General features: G+C 41.1%; 1 non-coding gene across 1 annotated transcript; it reads left to right on the forward strand.

Moving 5' to 3' along the window:
* The first annotated feature begins 7,405 nt into the window (after positions 1-7,405).
* LOC112699914 (small nucleolar RNA R71) lies at positions 7,406-7,513 on the forward strand. Its single transcript, XR_003152845.1, has one exon. It is a non-coding gene; the product is annotated as a small nucleolar RNA R71 (small nucleolar RNA).
* Positions 7,514-17,328: the final 9,815 nt, after the last annotated feature.

Below are 17,328 nucleotides of genomic sequence, written 5' to 3' on the forward strand. Positions count from 1 at the left end.
TCCTGACTAAGAGTTACAAGATAACCATAGCTTGCTTCAAGCCGACAATCTCCGTGGGATCGACCCTTACTCACGTAAGGTATTACTTGGACGACCCAGTGCACTTGCTGGTTAGTTGTGCGGGATTGCAAAAGTGTGATTGCAATTTCGTGCACCAAAGTTTTGGCGCCGTTGCCGGGGATTGTTCGAGTTTTCGGCAAGCTTTTGGTCCGGTAATATCAGTGCCAAATTTTTGATCCGGCAACAGCACCAAGTTTTTGGCGCCGTTGCCGGGGATTGTTCGAGTTTGGACAACTAACGGTTTATTTTGTTGCTTAGATTAGGACTGTTTTATTTTGTTGGTTTAGAGTCTTTTATTTGAGTATAATTTCATATTTTAAGTTTGGTGTCAATTGCATGCTTTTGTTTTTCTTTTAAATTTTCGAAATTACTTGTTCTTAGTCCCTTTTTGATCTTTAAAAATTCTAAGTTTGGTGTCTTCTTTGTGTTTTTCTTTAGGTTTTCGAAAATTCATGTTTGATTTTCTAAAAAATTTCAAGTTTGGTGTCTCTTTATTGTTCTTATCTTTCCTCTTTTCAAAAAAATATATATACATATATATCTTGATTACTATTCACATCAATTCCCTTTTCTCCATCATGGACATAAATGGGAATGAACAGTCCAAAAGGACTCTGGGGTCATATGCTAACCCCATTACAGCTGAATATGGGAGTAGCATTTGTATACCTCCCATCAAAGCAAGCAGCTTTGAGCTAAACCCTCAACTCATTATCATGGTGCAGCAAAATTGCCAGTATTCGGGTCTTCCACAGGAAGAACCTACTGAGTTTCTAGCACAATTCTTACAACTTACTGACACAGTACGTGATAAAGAGGTGGATCAGGATGTCTACAGATTATTACTATTTCCATTTGCTGTAAAAGATCAAGCTAAGAGGTGGTTAAATAACCAACCTACAGCAAGCATAAAGACATGGAAACAGTTATCAGACAAATTCCTGAATCAATTTTACCCTCCAAAAAGATGACACAGCTAAGGCTGGACATCCAAGGCTTTAAACAAGAGGATAATGAATCCCTTTATAATGCCTGGGAGAGGTATAGAGGTATGCTAAGAAAATGCCCCTCTGAAATGTTTTCAGAGTGGGTACATGGTTCACGAAATTGTGATCAATACTTTTCACAACTCAAATAATCCTTAGTAATGAATCCGAAAACTTGGTGTTCAATACCATGGCATAAACACAACTTCGCACAACTAACCAGCAAGTGTACTGGGTCGTCCAAGTAATAAACCTTACGCAAGTAAGGGTCGATCCCACAGAGATTGTTGGTATGAAGCAAGCTATGGTCACCTTGTAAATCTTAGTCAGGCAAACTCAAATGGTTATGGATGATGAATAAAATATAAAGATAAAGATAGAGATACTTATGTAATTCATTGGTGGGAATTTCAGATAAGCGTATGAAGATGCTTGGTCCCTTCCGTCTCTCTGCTTTCCTACTGTCTTCATCCAATCCTTCTTACTCCTTTCCATGGCAAGCTGTATGCAAGGGTTTCACCGTTGTCAGTGGCTACCTCCCATCCTCTCAGTGGAAATGTTCAACGCACCCTGTCACGGCACGGCTATCCAGCTGTCGGTTCTCGATCATATCGGAATAGAATCCAGTGATTCTTTTGCGTCTGTCACTAACGCCCCACAATCGCGAGTTTGAAGCTCGTCACAGTCATTCAATCATTGAATCCTACTCAGAATACCACAGACAAGGTTTAGACCTTCCGGATTCTCTTGAATGCCGCCATCAGTTCTAGCTTATACCACGAAGATTCCGGTTAAAGAATCCAAGAGATATCCACCCAATCTAAGGTAGAACGGAGGTGGTTGTCAGGCACACGTTCATAGGTGAGAATGATGATGAGTGTCACGGATCATCACATTCATCAAGTTGAAGAACAAGTGATATCTTAGAACAAGAACAAGCGGAATTGAATAGAAGAACAATAGTAATTGCATTAATACTCGAGGTACAGCAGAGCTCCACACCTTAATCTATGGTGTGTAGAAACTCCACCGTTAAAAATACATAAGAACAAGGTCTAGGCATGGCCGAGAGGCCAGCCTCCAAACATGATCAAAAGATTCAAAGATCTAAAGATGAAAATACAATAGTAAAAGGTCCTACTTATAGAGAACTAGTAGCCTAAGGTTTACAAAGATGAGTAAATGACATAAAAATCCACTTCCGGGCCCACTTGGTGTGTGCTTGGGCTGAGCATTGAAGCATTTTCGTGTAGAGACTCTTCTTGGAGTTAAACGCCAGCTTTTATGCTAGTTTGGGCGTTTAACTCCCATCCTTGTGCCAGTTCCGGCGTTTAACGCTGGAAATTCTGAGGGTGACTTTGAACGCCGGTTTGGGCCATCAAATCTTGAGCAAATTATGGACTATCATATATTGCTGGAAAGCCCAGGATGTCTAATTTCCAATGCCGTTGAGAGCGCGCCAATTGGGCTTCTGTAGCCCCAGAAAATCCACTTCGAGTGCAGGGAGGTCAGAATCCAACAGCATCTGCAGTCCTTTTCAGTCTCTGAATCAGATTTTTGCTCAGGTCCCTCGATTTCAGCCAGAAAATACCTGAAATCACAGAAAAACACACAAACTCATAGTAAAGTCCAGAAAAGTGAATTTTAACTAAAAAATAATAAAAATATACTAAAAACTAACTAGATCATACTAAAAACATACTAAAATCAATGCCAAAAAGCGTACAAATTATTTGCTCATCACAACACCAAAATTAAATTATTGCTTGTCCTCAAGCAACTAAAAATCAAATAAGATAAAAAGAAGAGAATATGCAATGAATTCCAAAAATATCTATGAAGATCAGTATTAATTAGATGAGCGGGGATTTTAGCTTTTTGCCTCTGAATAGTTTTGGCATCTCACTCTATCCTTTGAAATTCAGAATGATTGGCTTCTTTAGGAACTCAGAATCCAGATAGTGTTATTGATTCTCCTAGTTAAGTATGATGATTCTTGAACACAGCTACTTTATGAGTCTTGGCCGTGGCCCAAAGCACTCTGTCTTCCAGTATTACCACCGGATACATACATGCCACAGACACATAATTGGGTGAACCTTTTCAGATTGTGACTCAGCTTTGCTAGAGTCCCTAACTAGAGGTGTCCAGGGTTCTTAAGCACACTCTTTTTGCCTTGGATCACAACTTTATTTCTTTCTTTTTCTTTCTCTCTTTTTTTTCGTTTCTTTTCTCCTTTTTTTTTCGTTTTTCTCCTTCTTTTTTTTTGTATTCACTGCTTTTTCTTGCTTCAAGAATCATATTTATGATTTTTCAAATCCTCAGTAACATGTCTCCTTTTTCATCATTCTTTCAAGAGCCAACATTCATGAACCACAAATTCAAAAGACATATGCACTGTTTAAGCATACATTCAGAAAACAAAAGTAGTGCCACCACATCAAAATAATTAAACTGTTATAAAATTTAAAATTCATGCAATTCTTTTCTTTTTCAATTAAGAACATTTTTCATTCAAGAAAGGTGATGGATTCATAGGACATTCATAACTTTAAGGCATAAACACTAAGACACTAATGATCACAAGACACAAACATAGATAAACATAAGCATGATTTTCGAAAAAAACAGAAAAATAAAGAACAAGGAAATTAAAGAACGGGTCCACCTTAGTGATGGCGGCTTGTTCTTCCTCTTGAAGATCCTATGGAGTGCTTGAGCTCCTCAATGTCTCTTCCTTGCCTTTGTTGCTCCTCTCTCATGATTCTTTGATCTTTTCTAATTTCATGGAGGAGAATGGATTGTTCTTGGTGCTCCACCCTTAGTTGTCCCATGTTGGAACTCAATTCTCCTAGGGGGGTGTTTAGTTGCTCCCAATAGTTTTGTGGAGGAAAGTGCATCCCTTGAGGCATCTCAGGGATTTGATGATGAGAGGGGTCTCTTGTTTGCTCTATCCTCTTCTTAGTAATGGGCTTGTCCTCATCAATGGGGATGTATCCCTCTATGTCAACTCCAACTGAATAACAGAGGTGACAAATGAGATGAGGAAAGGCTAACCTTGCCAAGGTAGAGGACTTGTCCGCCACCTTATAGAGTTCTTGGGATATCACCTCATGAACTTTTATTTCTTCTCCAATCATGATGCTATGAATCATGATGGCCCGGTCTATAGTAACTTCGGACCGGTTGCTAGTGGGAATGATTGAGCGTTGGATAAACTCCAACCATCCCCTAGCCATGGGCTTGAGGTCATGCCTTCTCAATTGAACCGGATTTCCTCTTGAATCTCTCTTCCATTGGGCGCCCTCTTCACAAATGACTGTGAGGACTTGGTCCAACCTTTGATCAAAGTTGACCCTTCTAGTGTAAGGATGTTCATCTCCTTGCATCATGGGCAAGTTGAATTCCAACCTTACATTTTCCGGACTAAAATCCAAGTATTTCCCCCGAACCATTGTAAGCCAATTCTTTGGGTCCGGGTTCACACTTTGATCATGGTTCTTGGTGATCCATGCATTGGCATAGAACTCTTGAACCATTAAGATTCCAACTTGTTGAATGGGGTTGGTAAGAACTTCCCAACCTCTTCTTCGGATCTCATGTCGGATCTCCGGATATTCACTCCTTTTGAGTTTAAAAGGGACCTCGGGGATCACCTTCTTCAAGCTCACAACTTCATAGAAGTGGTCTTGATGCACCCTTGAGATGAATCTCTCCATCTCCCATGACTCGGAGATGGAAGCTTTTGCCTTCCCTTTCCTCTTTCTAGAGGTTTCTCCGGCCTTGGATGCCATAAATGGTTATGGAAAAACAAAAAGCAATGCTTTTACCACACCAAACTTAAAAGGTTTGCTCGTCCTCGAGCAAAAGAGAAAAGAAGAGAGTAGAAAAAGAAGAAATGAAGGAGATAGAAGTGGCTTTGTGGTTCGGCCAAAGGGGGAGAAGTAGTGTTTAGGTTGTGTGAAAATAAAGGAGTGAAGATGGGTGTATATAAGGGTGGGAGGAGAGTTAGGTTTCGGTTATGGGAGGGTGGATTTGGGAGGGAAAGTGGTTTGAATTTGAATGGTGGAGTAGGTGGGGTATTATGAAGGATGGATGTGAATGGTGAAGAGAAAGATGGGATTTGATAGGTGAAGGGTTTTTGGGGAAGAGGTGTTGAGGTGATTGGTGAATGGGTGAAGAAGAGAGAGTGGTGGGGTAGGTGGGGATCCTGTGGGGTCCACAGATCCTGAGGTGTCAAGGAAAAGTCATCCCTGCACCAAGTGGCGAGCAAAATTGCTCTTTGTGCCAATTCTGGCGTTAAACGCCGGGCTGGTGCCCATTTCTGGCATTTAACGCCAAGTTCTTGCCCTTTTCTGGCGTTTAACGCCAGTCTGGTGCCCCTTTCTGGCGTTAAACGCTCAGAATGGTGCCAGACTGGGCGTTAAACGCCCATCTGCTAGCCTTACAGGCGTTTAAACACCAGCAGGTTCTTCCTCCAGGGTGTTCTGTTTTTCTTTCTGTTTTTCATTCTGTTTTTGCTTTTTCAATTGATTTTGTGACTTCTCATGATCATCAACCTACAGAAAACATAAAATAACAAAGGAAAATAGATAAAATATAACATTGGGTTGCCTCCCAACAAGCGCTTCTTTAATGTCAGTAGCTTGACAGTGGGCTCTCATGGAGCCTCAAAGATGCTCAGAGCAATGTTGGAACCTCCCAACACCAAACTTAGAGTTTGAATGTGGGGGTTCAACACCAAACTTGGAAGTTGGTTGTGGCTTCCCAACACCAAACTTAGAGTTTGACTGTGGGGGCTCTGTTTGGCTCTGTTTTGAGAGAAGCTCTTCATGCTTCCTCTCCATGGTGACAGAGGGATATCCTTGAGCCTTAAACACAAAGGATTCTTCATTCACTTGAATGATCAATTCTCCTCTATCAACATCAATCACAACCTTTGCTGTGGCTAGGAAGGGTCTGCCAAGGATGATGGATTCATCCATGCACTTCCCAGTCTCTAGGACTATGAAATCAGCAGGGATGTAATGGTCTTTAACTTTTACCAGAACATCCTCTACAAGTCCATAGGCTTGTTTTCTTGAATTGTCTGCCATCTCTAGTAAGATTTTTGCAGCTTGCACCTCAAAGATCCCTAGCTTCTCCATTACAGAGAGAGGCATGAGGTTTACACTTGACCCTAGGTCACACAAGGCCTTCTTGAAGGTCATGGTGCCTATGGCACAAGGTATTGAGAACTTCCCAGGATCTTGTCTCTTTTGAGGTAATTTCTGCCTAGACAAGTCATCTAATTCTTTGGTGAGCAAAGGGGGTTCATCCTCCCAAGTCTCATTGCCAAATAACTTGTCATTTAGCTTCATGATTGCTCCAAGGTATTTAGCAACTTGCTCTTTAGTGACATACTCATCCTCTTCAGAGGAAGAATACTCATCAGAGCTCATGAATGGCAGAAGTAAATCCAATGGAATCTCTATGGTCTCAGTGTGAGCCTCAGATTCCCATGGTTCCTCATTGGGGAACTCATTGGAGGCCAGTGGACGTCCATTGAGGTCTTCCTCAGTGGCGTTCACTGCCTCTTCCTCCTCTCCAAATTCGGCCATGTTGATGGCTTTGCACTCTCCTTTTGGATTTTCTTTTGTATTGCTTGGAAGAGTACTAGGAGGGAGTTCAGTAATTTTCTTGCTCAGCTGACCCACTTGTGCCTCCAAATTTCTAATGGAGGACCTTGTTTCAGTCATGAAACTTTGAGTGGTTTTGATTAGATCAGAGACCATGGTTGCTAAGTCAGAGTGGTTCTGCTTAGAATTCTCTGTCTGTTGCTGAGAAGATGATGAAAAGGGCTTGCCATTGCTAAACCTGTTTCTTCCACCATTATTGTTGTTGAAACCTTGTTGAGGTCTCTGTTGATCCTTCCATGAGAGATTTGGATGATTTCTCCATGAAGAATTATAGGTGTTTCCATAGGGTTCTCCCATGTAATTCACCTCTTCCATTGAAGGGTTCTCAAGATCATAAGCTTCTTCTTCAGATAAAGCTTCTTTAGTACTGTCTGGTGCATTTTGCATTCCAGACAGACTTTGAGAAATCATATTGACTTGCTGAGTCAATATTTTGTTCTGAGCCAATATGGCATTCAGAGTATCAATCTCAAGAACTCCTTTCTTCTGATTTGTCCCATTGTTCACAGGATTCCTTTCAGAAGTGTACATGAATTGGTTATTTGCAACTATTTCAATTAGTTCTTGAGCTTCTGTAGGCGTCTTCTTCAGATGAAGAGATCCTCCAGTAGAGCTATCCAAAGACATCTTGGACAGTTCAAACAGACCATCATAGAAAATACCTATGATGCTCCATTCAGAAAGCATATCAGAAGGACACTTTCTGATCAATTGTTTGTATCTTTCCCAAGCTTCATAGAGGGATTCTCCTTCCTTCTGTCTGAAGGTTTGGACTTCCACTCTAAGCTTACTCAATTTTTGAGGTGGAAAGAACTTTGCCAAAAAGGCATTGACTAGCTTTTCCCAAGAGTTCAGGCTTTCTTTAGGTTGTGAGTCCAACCATATTCAAGCTCTGTCTCTTACAGCAAAAGGGAATAGCATAAGTCTGTAGACCTCAGGGTCAACCCCATTAGTCTTGACAGTGTCACAGATTTGCAAGAACTCAGCTAAAAACTGATGAGGATCTTCCAATGGAAGTCCATGGAACTTTCAATTCTGTTGCATTAGAGAAACTAATTGAGTCTTAAGCTCAAAGCTGTTTGCTCCAATGGCAGGGATAGAGATGCTTCTCCCATAGAAGTCGGGAGTAGGTGCAGTAAAGTCACCCAGCACCTTCCTTGCATTGTTGGCATTGTTGTTGTTTTCGGCTGCCATGGGGTCTTCTTCTTTGAAGATTTCTGTTAGGTCCTCTACAGAGAATTGTGCCTTAGCTTCTCTTAGCTTTCGCTTCAAGGTCCTTTCAGGTTCAGGATCAGCCTCAACAAGAATGCTTTTGTCTTTGCTTCTGCTCATATGAAAGAGAAGAGAACAAGAAAATATGGAATCCTCTATGTCACAGTATAGAGATTCCTTGAGGTGTCAGAGGAAAAGAATAGAAGGCAGAAGTAGAAAATTCGAACTTATCAAAGAAGATGGAGTTCGAATTGTTCATTAAGGAATCATGTTAGTCCATAAATAGAAGGATGTGAGAAGAGGGGAAGAAATTTTCGAAAATTAAGTAAAAGATTTTAAAAACATTTTGAAAAACACAAATTGATTTTCAAAAATTAAGAGTGGAAAAGAAATCAAGTGATTTTTGAAAAAGATTTTGAAATTAAAAATTAAAAAGATTTGATTGAAAACTATTTTGAAAAAGATGTGATTAAAAAGATATGACTGGTTTTAAAAAGATGTGATTGAGAAGATATGATTTGAAAAATATTTTAAAAAGATTTGATTTTAAAAATTAATAACTTGGCTAACAAGAAAAGATATGATTCAAACATTAAACCTTTCTCAACAGAAAAGTCAACATACTTGAAATGTTGAATCAAATCATCAATTGATAGCAAGTATCCTTGAAAATGGAAAGAAATTGATTTTGAAAAAGATTTGATTGAAAGGATTTGATTTGAAAAAGATTTGATTTTGAAAAGATTTTGAAAACTAAAAAAAAAATTGATTTGAAAACAAAATCTTCCCTCTTGTGCCATCCTGGCGTTAAACGCCCAGAATGGTGCATATTCTGGCGTTTAACGCCCACACTACTACCCTTTTGGGCGTTAAACGCCCAGCCAGGCACCCTGGCTGGCGTTTAAACGCCAGTTTGCCTTCCTTACTGGGCGTTTTGAACGCCCAGCTTTTTCTGTGTAATTCCTCTGCTGAATGTTCTGAATCTTCAATTCCCTGTATTATTGACTTGAAAAGACACGAATTAAAAATATTTTTGGATTTTTTAATAATGAGGAATAATCAAAATGCAACTAAAATCAAATAACAATGCATGCAAGACACCAAACTTAGCAGTTTGTATACTACTGACACTAACAAAATGAGAATGCATATGAGACACATAAACACTCAAGTCAATAGAATTCAAAGATCAGAGCAATGAAATCATCAAGAACAACTTGAAGATTAATGAAGACACATGCATGAATGCAAAAAGAACAGAAACATGCAATTGACACCAAACTTAATATGAGACTCTAGACTCAAACAAGAAATATTTTTGGATTTTATGATTTTGTAATTTTTTTTGTGCTTTTTCGAAAATTAAGTGGAAAACAAAACACTAGACATGGCCAATGGCCAGCCAAGCCTTTAGCAGATCACTGCTTCAACAGCAAGATTGATAGAAATCAACAAGCTCTTGTGATGATGAGTTGAAACCTCGGTCCAATAAAATTAGACATAGCTTCACAGCCAGCCAGACTTCAACAGATCATCATGAAACTCTAGAGTTCATTCTTAAGAATTCTGAAAAAAAAATACCTAATCTAAGCAACAAGATGAACCGTCAGTTGTCCAAACTCAACAATCCCGGCAACGGCGCCAAAAACTTGGTGCTGTTGCTGGATCAAAAATTTGGCACTGATGTTACCGGACCAAAAGCTTGCCGAAAACTCGAACAATCCCCGGCAACGGCGCCAAAAACTTGGTGCACGAAATTGTGATCAATACTTTTCACAACTCAAATAATCCTTAGTAATGAATCCGAAAACTTGGTGTTCAATACCATGGCATAAACACAACTTCGCACAACTAACCAGCAAGTGTACTGGGTCGTCCAAGTAATAAACCTTACGCAAGTAAGGGTCGATCCCACAGAGATTGTTGGTATGAAGCAAGCTATGGTCACCTTGTAAATCTTAGTCAGGCAAACTCAAATGGTTATGGATGATGAATAAAACATAAAGATAAAGATAGAGATACTTATGTAATTCATTGGTGGGAATTTCAGATAAGTGTATGAAGATGCTTGGTCCCTTTCGTCTCTCTGCTTTCCTACTGTCTTCATCCAATCCTTCTTACTCCTTTCCATGGCAAGCTGTATGCAAGGGTTTCACCGTTGTCAGTGGCTACCTCCCATCCTCTCAGTGGAAATGTTCAACGCACCCTGTCACGGCACGGCTATCCAGCTGTCGGTTCTTGATCATATCGGAATAGAATCCAGTGATTCTTTTGCGTCTGTCACTAACGCCCCACAATCGCGAGTTTGAAGCTCGTCACAGTCATTCAATCATTGAATCCTACTCAGAATACCACAGACAAGGTTTAGACCTTCCGGATTCTCTTGAATGCCGCCATCAGTTCTAGCTTATACCACGAAGATTCCGGTTAAAGAATCCAAGAGATATCCACCCAATCTAAGGTAGAACGGAGGTCGTTGTCAGGCACACGTTCATAGGTGAGAATGATAATGAGTGTCACGGATCATCACATTCATCAAGTTGAAGAACAAGTGATATCTTAGAACAAGAACAAGCGGAATTGAATAGAAGAACAATAGTAATTGCATTAATACTCGAGGTACAGCAGAGCTCCACACCTTAATCTATGGTGTGTAGAAACTCCACCGTTGAAAATACATAAGAACAAGGTCTAGGCATGGCCGAGAGGCCAGCCTCCAAACATGATCAAAAGATTCAAAGATCTAAAGATGAAAATACAATAGTAAAAGGTCCTACTTATAGAGAACTAGTAGCCTAGGGTTTACAAAGATGAGTAAATTACATAAAAATCCACTTCCGGGCCCACTTGGTGTGTGCTTGGGCTGAGCATTGAAGCATTTTCGTGTAGAGACTCTTCTTGGAGTTAAACGCCAGCTTTTACGCCAGTTTGGGCGTTTAACTCCCATCCTTGTGCCAGTTCCGGCGTTTAACGCTGGAAATTATGAGGGTGACTTTGAACGCCAGTTTGGGCCATCAAATCTTGGGCAAAGTATGGACTATCATATATTGCTGGAAAGCCCAGGATGTCTACTTTCCAAAGCCATTGAGAGCGCGCCAATCGGGCTTCTGTAGCTCCAGAAAATCCACTTCGAGTGCAGGGAGGTCAGAATCCAACAGCATCTGCAGTCCTTTTTAGTCTCTGAATTAGATTTTTGCTCAGGTCCCTCGATTTCAGCCAGAAAATACCTGAAATCACAGAAAAACACACAAACTCATAGTAAAGTCCAGAAAAGTGAATTTTAACTAAAAACTAATAAAAATATACTAAAAACTAACTAGATCATACTAAAAACATACTAAAATCAATGCCAAAAAGCGTACAAATTATCCGCTCATCAGTACAGTTAGACATCTTCTACTTTGGGCTTACAGAAAAAGCTCAGATGTCTCTAGACCACTCAGCTGGTGGATCTATACATATGAGGAAGACGATTGAGGAGGCTCAAGAGCTTATAGATACTATTGCTAGAAATCAACATCTGTACTCTAGCAATGAGTCCTCTACAAAAGAAGAAGTTATGACAGTAGCCACTGATCCTAATCCTCAAGAACAGATGGTTGAGCTTAATCAACAATTACACCTGATGACAAAACAGTTAGCAGAATTTAAAGAGATGCTCCAAGAAACTAAAATTGCTAACAAGAACATAGAATCACAGTTGAATCAGGAAAAACAGCAGTTATCTAAACAGATAACAGAAAAATGCCAAGCAGTTCAACTGAGGAGTGGGAAGACATTGAATAACACTGCTCAAAGTAGCAAAAAGCCAACAAAGGAACAATTGATAGAGGATAACCAAACCACTGTCCAAAATCTTTCTGAGGACAGTAAGAGCCCAGAAAGGAATACTCTTGGCGTTCAAATGCCAGAAAGGGGGAGAAAGCTAGCGTTAAACGCCCATTCCCTGCCCAGTTCTGGCGTTCAAACGCCAGAAAAGGGGGAAAACTTGGCGTTAAACGCCCATTCCTCACCCAATCCTGGCGTTCAAACGCCAATGAGGGATCAGACACCTGAGAGTGCTGATAGTAACCCCTCTAAAAAGGCTTCTCCAACCACCGGTGTAAGGAATAAACATGCAGCAACTAAGGTTGAAGAATATAAAGTCAAGATGCCTTATCCTCAGAAACTCCGCCAAGCGGAACAGGATAAGCAATTTGCTCGCTTTGCAGACTATCTAAGGACTCTTGAAATAAAGATTCTGTTTGCAGAGGCACTTGAGCAAATACCTTCTTATGCTAAGTTCATGAAAGAGATCTTAAGCCATAAGAAGGATTGGAGAGAAACTGAAAAAGTGTTTCTCACTGAAGAATGTAGTGCAGTCATTCTGAAAAGCTTACCAGAAAAGCTTCAAGATCCAGGAAGCTTTATGATACCATGCACATTAGAAGGTGCTTGCACCAAGACAGCCCTGTGTGACCTTGGAGCAAGTATCAATCTAATACCTGCATCAACTATCAGAAAGCTTGGGTTGACTGAAGAAGTCAAACCAACCCGGATATGCCTCCAACTTGCTGATGGCTCCACTAAATATCCATCAGGCATAATTGAGGACATGATTGTCAAGGTTGGGTCATTCGCCTTTCCAACTGACTTTGTAGTGCTGGAAATGGAGGAGCACAAGAGTGCAACTCTCATTCTAGGAAGGCCTTTCCTAGCAACTGGACGAACTCTCATTGATGTACAAAAAGGGGAAGTAACCCTGAGAGTCAATGAGGATGAGTTCAAGTTGAATGCTGTAAAAGCTATGCAGCATCCAGACACACCAAATGACTGCATGGGCGCTGACATTATTGACTCTTTGGTGAAGAGATCAATATGACTAAAAGTCTAGAATCAGAGCTTGAGGACATCTTCAAGGATGCTCAGCCTGATCAGGAAGAACCAGAGGAAACAAAAGAATTTTTAAAAATTCCTCAGGAGGAGGATAAGCCTCCCAAACCTGAACTCAAACTACTACCACCATCCCTGAAGTATGCATTTCTGGGAGAGGGTGACACTTTTCCAGTGATTATAAGCTCTGCTTTAAATCCACAGGAAGAGGAAGCACTGATTCAAGTGCTAAGGACACACAAGACAGCTCTTGGGTGGTCCATAAGTGATCTTAAGGGCATTAGCCCAGCAAGATGCATGCATAAGATCCTATTGGAGGATAATGCCAAACCAGTGGTCCAACCACAAAGGCGGCTAAATCCAGCCATGAAGAAGGTGGTGCAGAAAGAGGTCACTAAATTACTAGAGGCTGGAATTATTTATCCTATTTCTGATAGCCCCTGGGTGAGCCCTGTCCAAGTTGTCCCCAAGAAGGGAGGCATGACAGTAGTTCATAATGAAAAAAATGAACTGGTTCCTACAAGAACAGTCACAGGGTGGCGTATGTGTATTGACTACAGAAGGCTCAATACAGCCACCAGAAAGGATCATTTTCCTTTACCATTCATAGACCAAATGCTAGAAAGACTAGCTGGTCATGATTATTACTGCTTTTTGGATGGCTATTCAGGCTACAACCAAATTGCAGTAGATCCTCAGAACCAAGAGAAAACAGCATTCACTTGCCTTTCTGGCATGTTTGCCTACAGGAGAATGCCTTTTGGTCTGTGTAATGCTCCTGCAACTTTTCAGAGATGCATGTTATCCATCTTCTCTGATATGGTGGAGAAATTCCTGGAAGTCTTCATGGATGACTTCTCAGTATATGGAGACTCATTTAGCTCCTGTCTTAATCACCTAGCACTTGTCTTGAAAAGGTGCTAAGAGACTAACCTGGTTTTAAACTGGGAGAAATGTCACTTTATGGTGACTGAAGGAATTGTCCTTGGGCACAAAATTTCAAGCAAGGGAATAGAGGTGGATAAAGCAAAGGTAGAGGTAATTGAAAAATTGCCACCACCTGCCAATGTTAAGGCAATCAGAAGCTTTCTGGGGCGTGCAGGATTCTACAGAAGGTTTATAAAGGATTTTTCGAAAATTGCAAAACCTTTAAGCAACCTGCTAGCTGCTGACACACCATTTGTGTTTGACACACAATGTCTGCAGGCATTTGAGACCCTGAAAGCCAAGCTGGTCACAGCACCAGTCATCTCTGCACCAGACTGGACATTGCCATTCGAACTAATGTGTGATGCCAGTGACCATGCCATTGGTGCAGTGTTGGGACAGAGGCATAACAAGCTTATGCACATCATTTATTATGCCAGCCGTGTTCTAAATGATGCACAGAAGAATTACACAACCACAGAAAAAGAGTTACTTGCAGTGGTCTATGCCATTGACAAGTTTAGATCCTATCTAGTGGGATCAAAGGTGATTGTGTACACTGACCATGCTGCTCTTAAGTACTTACTCACAAAGCAGGATTCAAAACCCAGGCTCATAAGATGGGTGTTGCTTCTGCAAGAGTTTGACATAGAAATAAGAGACAGAAAAGGGACAGAGAACCAAGTAGCTGATCATCTGTCCCGAATAGAACCAGTAGTTGGGGCGTCCCTCCCTCCTACTGAGATCTCTGAGACCTTTCCAGATGAGCAACTTTTCGCCATTCAGGAAGCTCCATGGTTTGCAGATATTGGAAATTACAAATCTGTGAGGTTCATACCCCAGGAGTACAGCAGGGTGCAAAGAAAGAAATTGATTTCAGATGCCAAGTACTACCTGTGGGATGAGCCATACCTCTTTAAGAGATGTGCAGATGGAATAATCCGCAGATGTATACCCAGAGAGGAAGCACAAAGAATCCTGTGGCATTGCCATGGATCACAATATGGAGGACACTTTGGAGGTGAGCGAACAGCAACCAAGGTCCTCCAATGCGGATTCTACTGGCCTACTCTCTATAGAGATGCCCGAGAATTTGTGCGTAACTGTGACAGTTGCCAAAGAGCTGGTAACTTGCCTCATGGTTACGCCATGCCTCAGCAAGGGATCTTAGAGATTGAATTATTTGGTGTATGGGGAATTGACTTCATGGGCCCCTTCCCACCATCATACTCAAACACTTATATTCTAGTGGCAGTAGACTATGTATCTAAATGGGTGGAAGCAATTGCCACACCCAATAATGATACCAAGACCATGCTGAAATTCCTCCAGAAACACATCTTCAGCAGGTTTGGTGTTCCCAGAATACTGATCAGTGATGGGGGCACTCATTTCTGCAATAAACAACTGTACTCTGCTATGGTTAGATATGGAATTAGCCACAAAGTAGCAACTCCGTATCACCCACAAACAAATGGGCAAGCTGAGGTCTCTAACAGAGAGATCAAAAGAATCCTAGAACGGACTGTTGTTGCCCGTAGAAAGGATTGGGCAAAGAGCTTGGATGATGCTCTGTGGGCATACAAAACAGCATTCAAGACTCCTATAGGAACCTCTCCATACCAACTGGTATATGGGAAGGCCGTCATCTGCCCGTGGAACTGGAACATAAAGCCTATTGGGCAACCAGATTCTTAAACATGGATGCAAAGTTAGCTGGTGAAAAAAGATTGCTCCAGCTAAATGAGTTAGAGGAGTTCAGACTCAGTGCCTTTGAAAATGCAAAAATTTATAAGGAAAAGGCAAAGAAGTGGCATGACAAGAAGTTATCATCCAGAGTCTTTGAGCCAGGACAAAAAGTCCTGCTCTTCAACTCTAGGCTCAGATTGTTCCCAGGAAAACTTAAATCCCGCTGGAGGGGTCCGTATGTGATTATAGGAGTATCACCATATGGATATGTTGAGCTTCAGGATACTGATTCTGACAAGAAGTTCATTGTTAATGGACAGAGGATCAAGCATTATCTTGAAAGCAATTTTGAGCAAGAATGCTCAAAACTGAGACTTGAGTGATTCTCAGTGAAGGTCCAGCTAAAGACAATAAAGAAGCGCTTGCTGGGAGGCAACCCAGTGATTAGCAGGGTATCTGTTCTGTTTAATAAAGGGTTGATACATATTCTAAAAGGGCAATTATCAAATTTGAAGGAATTCACAGAGTTACAGAAGGATTCAGTGCAAAAAGCAGAGAAAAAGAGCTTCTAGCGAAAAAACGCCAGTAAGGGGTACTTTGGGCGTTAAACGCCAGAATGGGCACCATTCTGGGCGTTTAACGCCAGTAAAGGTGCTATTTTGGACGTTAAACGCCAGAATGGGCACCATTCTGGGCGTTTAACGCCAGGTGTGCAGCATCCTGGGCGTTTAGTAAAACGCCCAGTGACAAAGGGATTTCTGGCGTTTAACGCCAGCCAGGGTACCTGGCTGGGCGTTAAACGCCCAAATTGGCCAACAAATGGGCGTTTAACGCCAGAAAGGCAGGGGGAGGAGATTTTGTTTCCCACTTCAAATTTTTTCAAACTTTCTTGTTTTGATCCATATTTTTCTGCATACACACATTACAAACTTTCATCATTCACCTTCCAATTTCAAAAATTAAAATCTTCTTCAAATCTATTTCAAATCCTTTCCTAGGCTCTTTTAAAAACTCCATTATCTCCTCAAATTTTTTCCATATCTTCTCATATCTCCCTCAAGTATTCAAAAATCTCTCATCCTCTCCTATTTAAACACGTTCGGCCACCCTCTTTCCCCACACCATTCGAATTTGCTCTCCTCCTCTCTCCCCTCTTTGCCTTCTTTTGCTTGAGGACAAGCAAATCTCTAAGTTTGGTGTGCTTTCCGTGATCACTAGGCCAAGATTTACCAAAGATCATGGCTCCTAGAGGAAAACAAACCAATTCAAGAGGCAAGAAAGAGAATAATCCAAAAGATGTCTGGAGTCAAGAGAAGTTCTTAACCAAAGAACATGCAGACCATTACCACAAAATAATGGGTCTGAGGTCAGTGATCCCAGAAGTCAAATTCAATCTGAAAGAAGATGAATATCCGGAGATCCAAGAGCAAATTCGAAACAGAGGATGGGAAGTTCTAACCAACCCTGAGACAAAGGTTGAAAGGAACATGGTTCAGGAATTCTACTCAGATCTGTGGCTGACAGATAAGCAGAAAATGACTGGAACTACTTTTCATACCTACAGAACCATGGTCAGAGGGAGAATTATTTACTTCCATCTGGACAAAATAAGAGAGGTCTTCAAATTGCCTCAACTGCAAGATGATCCTGAATCCTTTAATAGGAGGATGGTGAGAGCAGATAAAAGGTTGGATCAAGTTCTAAAGGACATATGCCTCCCTGGAACTAAGTGGATAACCAATTCAAAAGGTGTCACAAACCAACTCAAGAGGGGAGACCTCAAACCAATTGCAAGAGGTTGGCTAGACTTTATTGGGCGTTCCATATTGCCCACTAGCAACCATTCTGAGGTCACTATCAAGAGAGCAGTGATGATTCATTGCATTATGTTGGGAAAAGAAGTG

This window comes from Arachis hypogaea, chromosome 6 (genome assembly GCF_003086295.3).
Source record: "Arachis hypogaea cultivar Tifrunner chromosome 6, arahy.Tifrunner.gnm2.J5K5, whole genome shotgun sequence".
NCBI classification, from domain to species: Eukaryota; Viridiplantae; Streptophyta; class Magnoliopsida; order Fabales; family Fabaceae; genus Arachis; species Arachis hypogaea.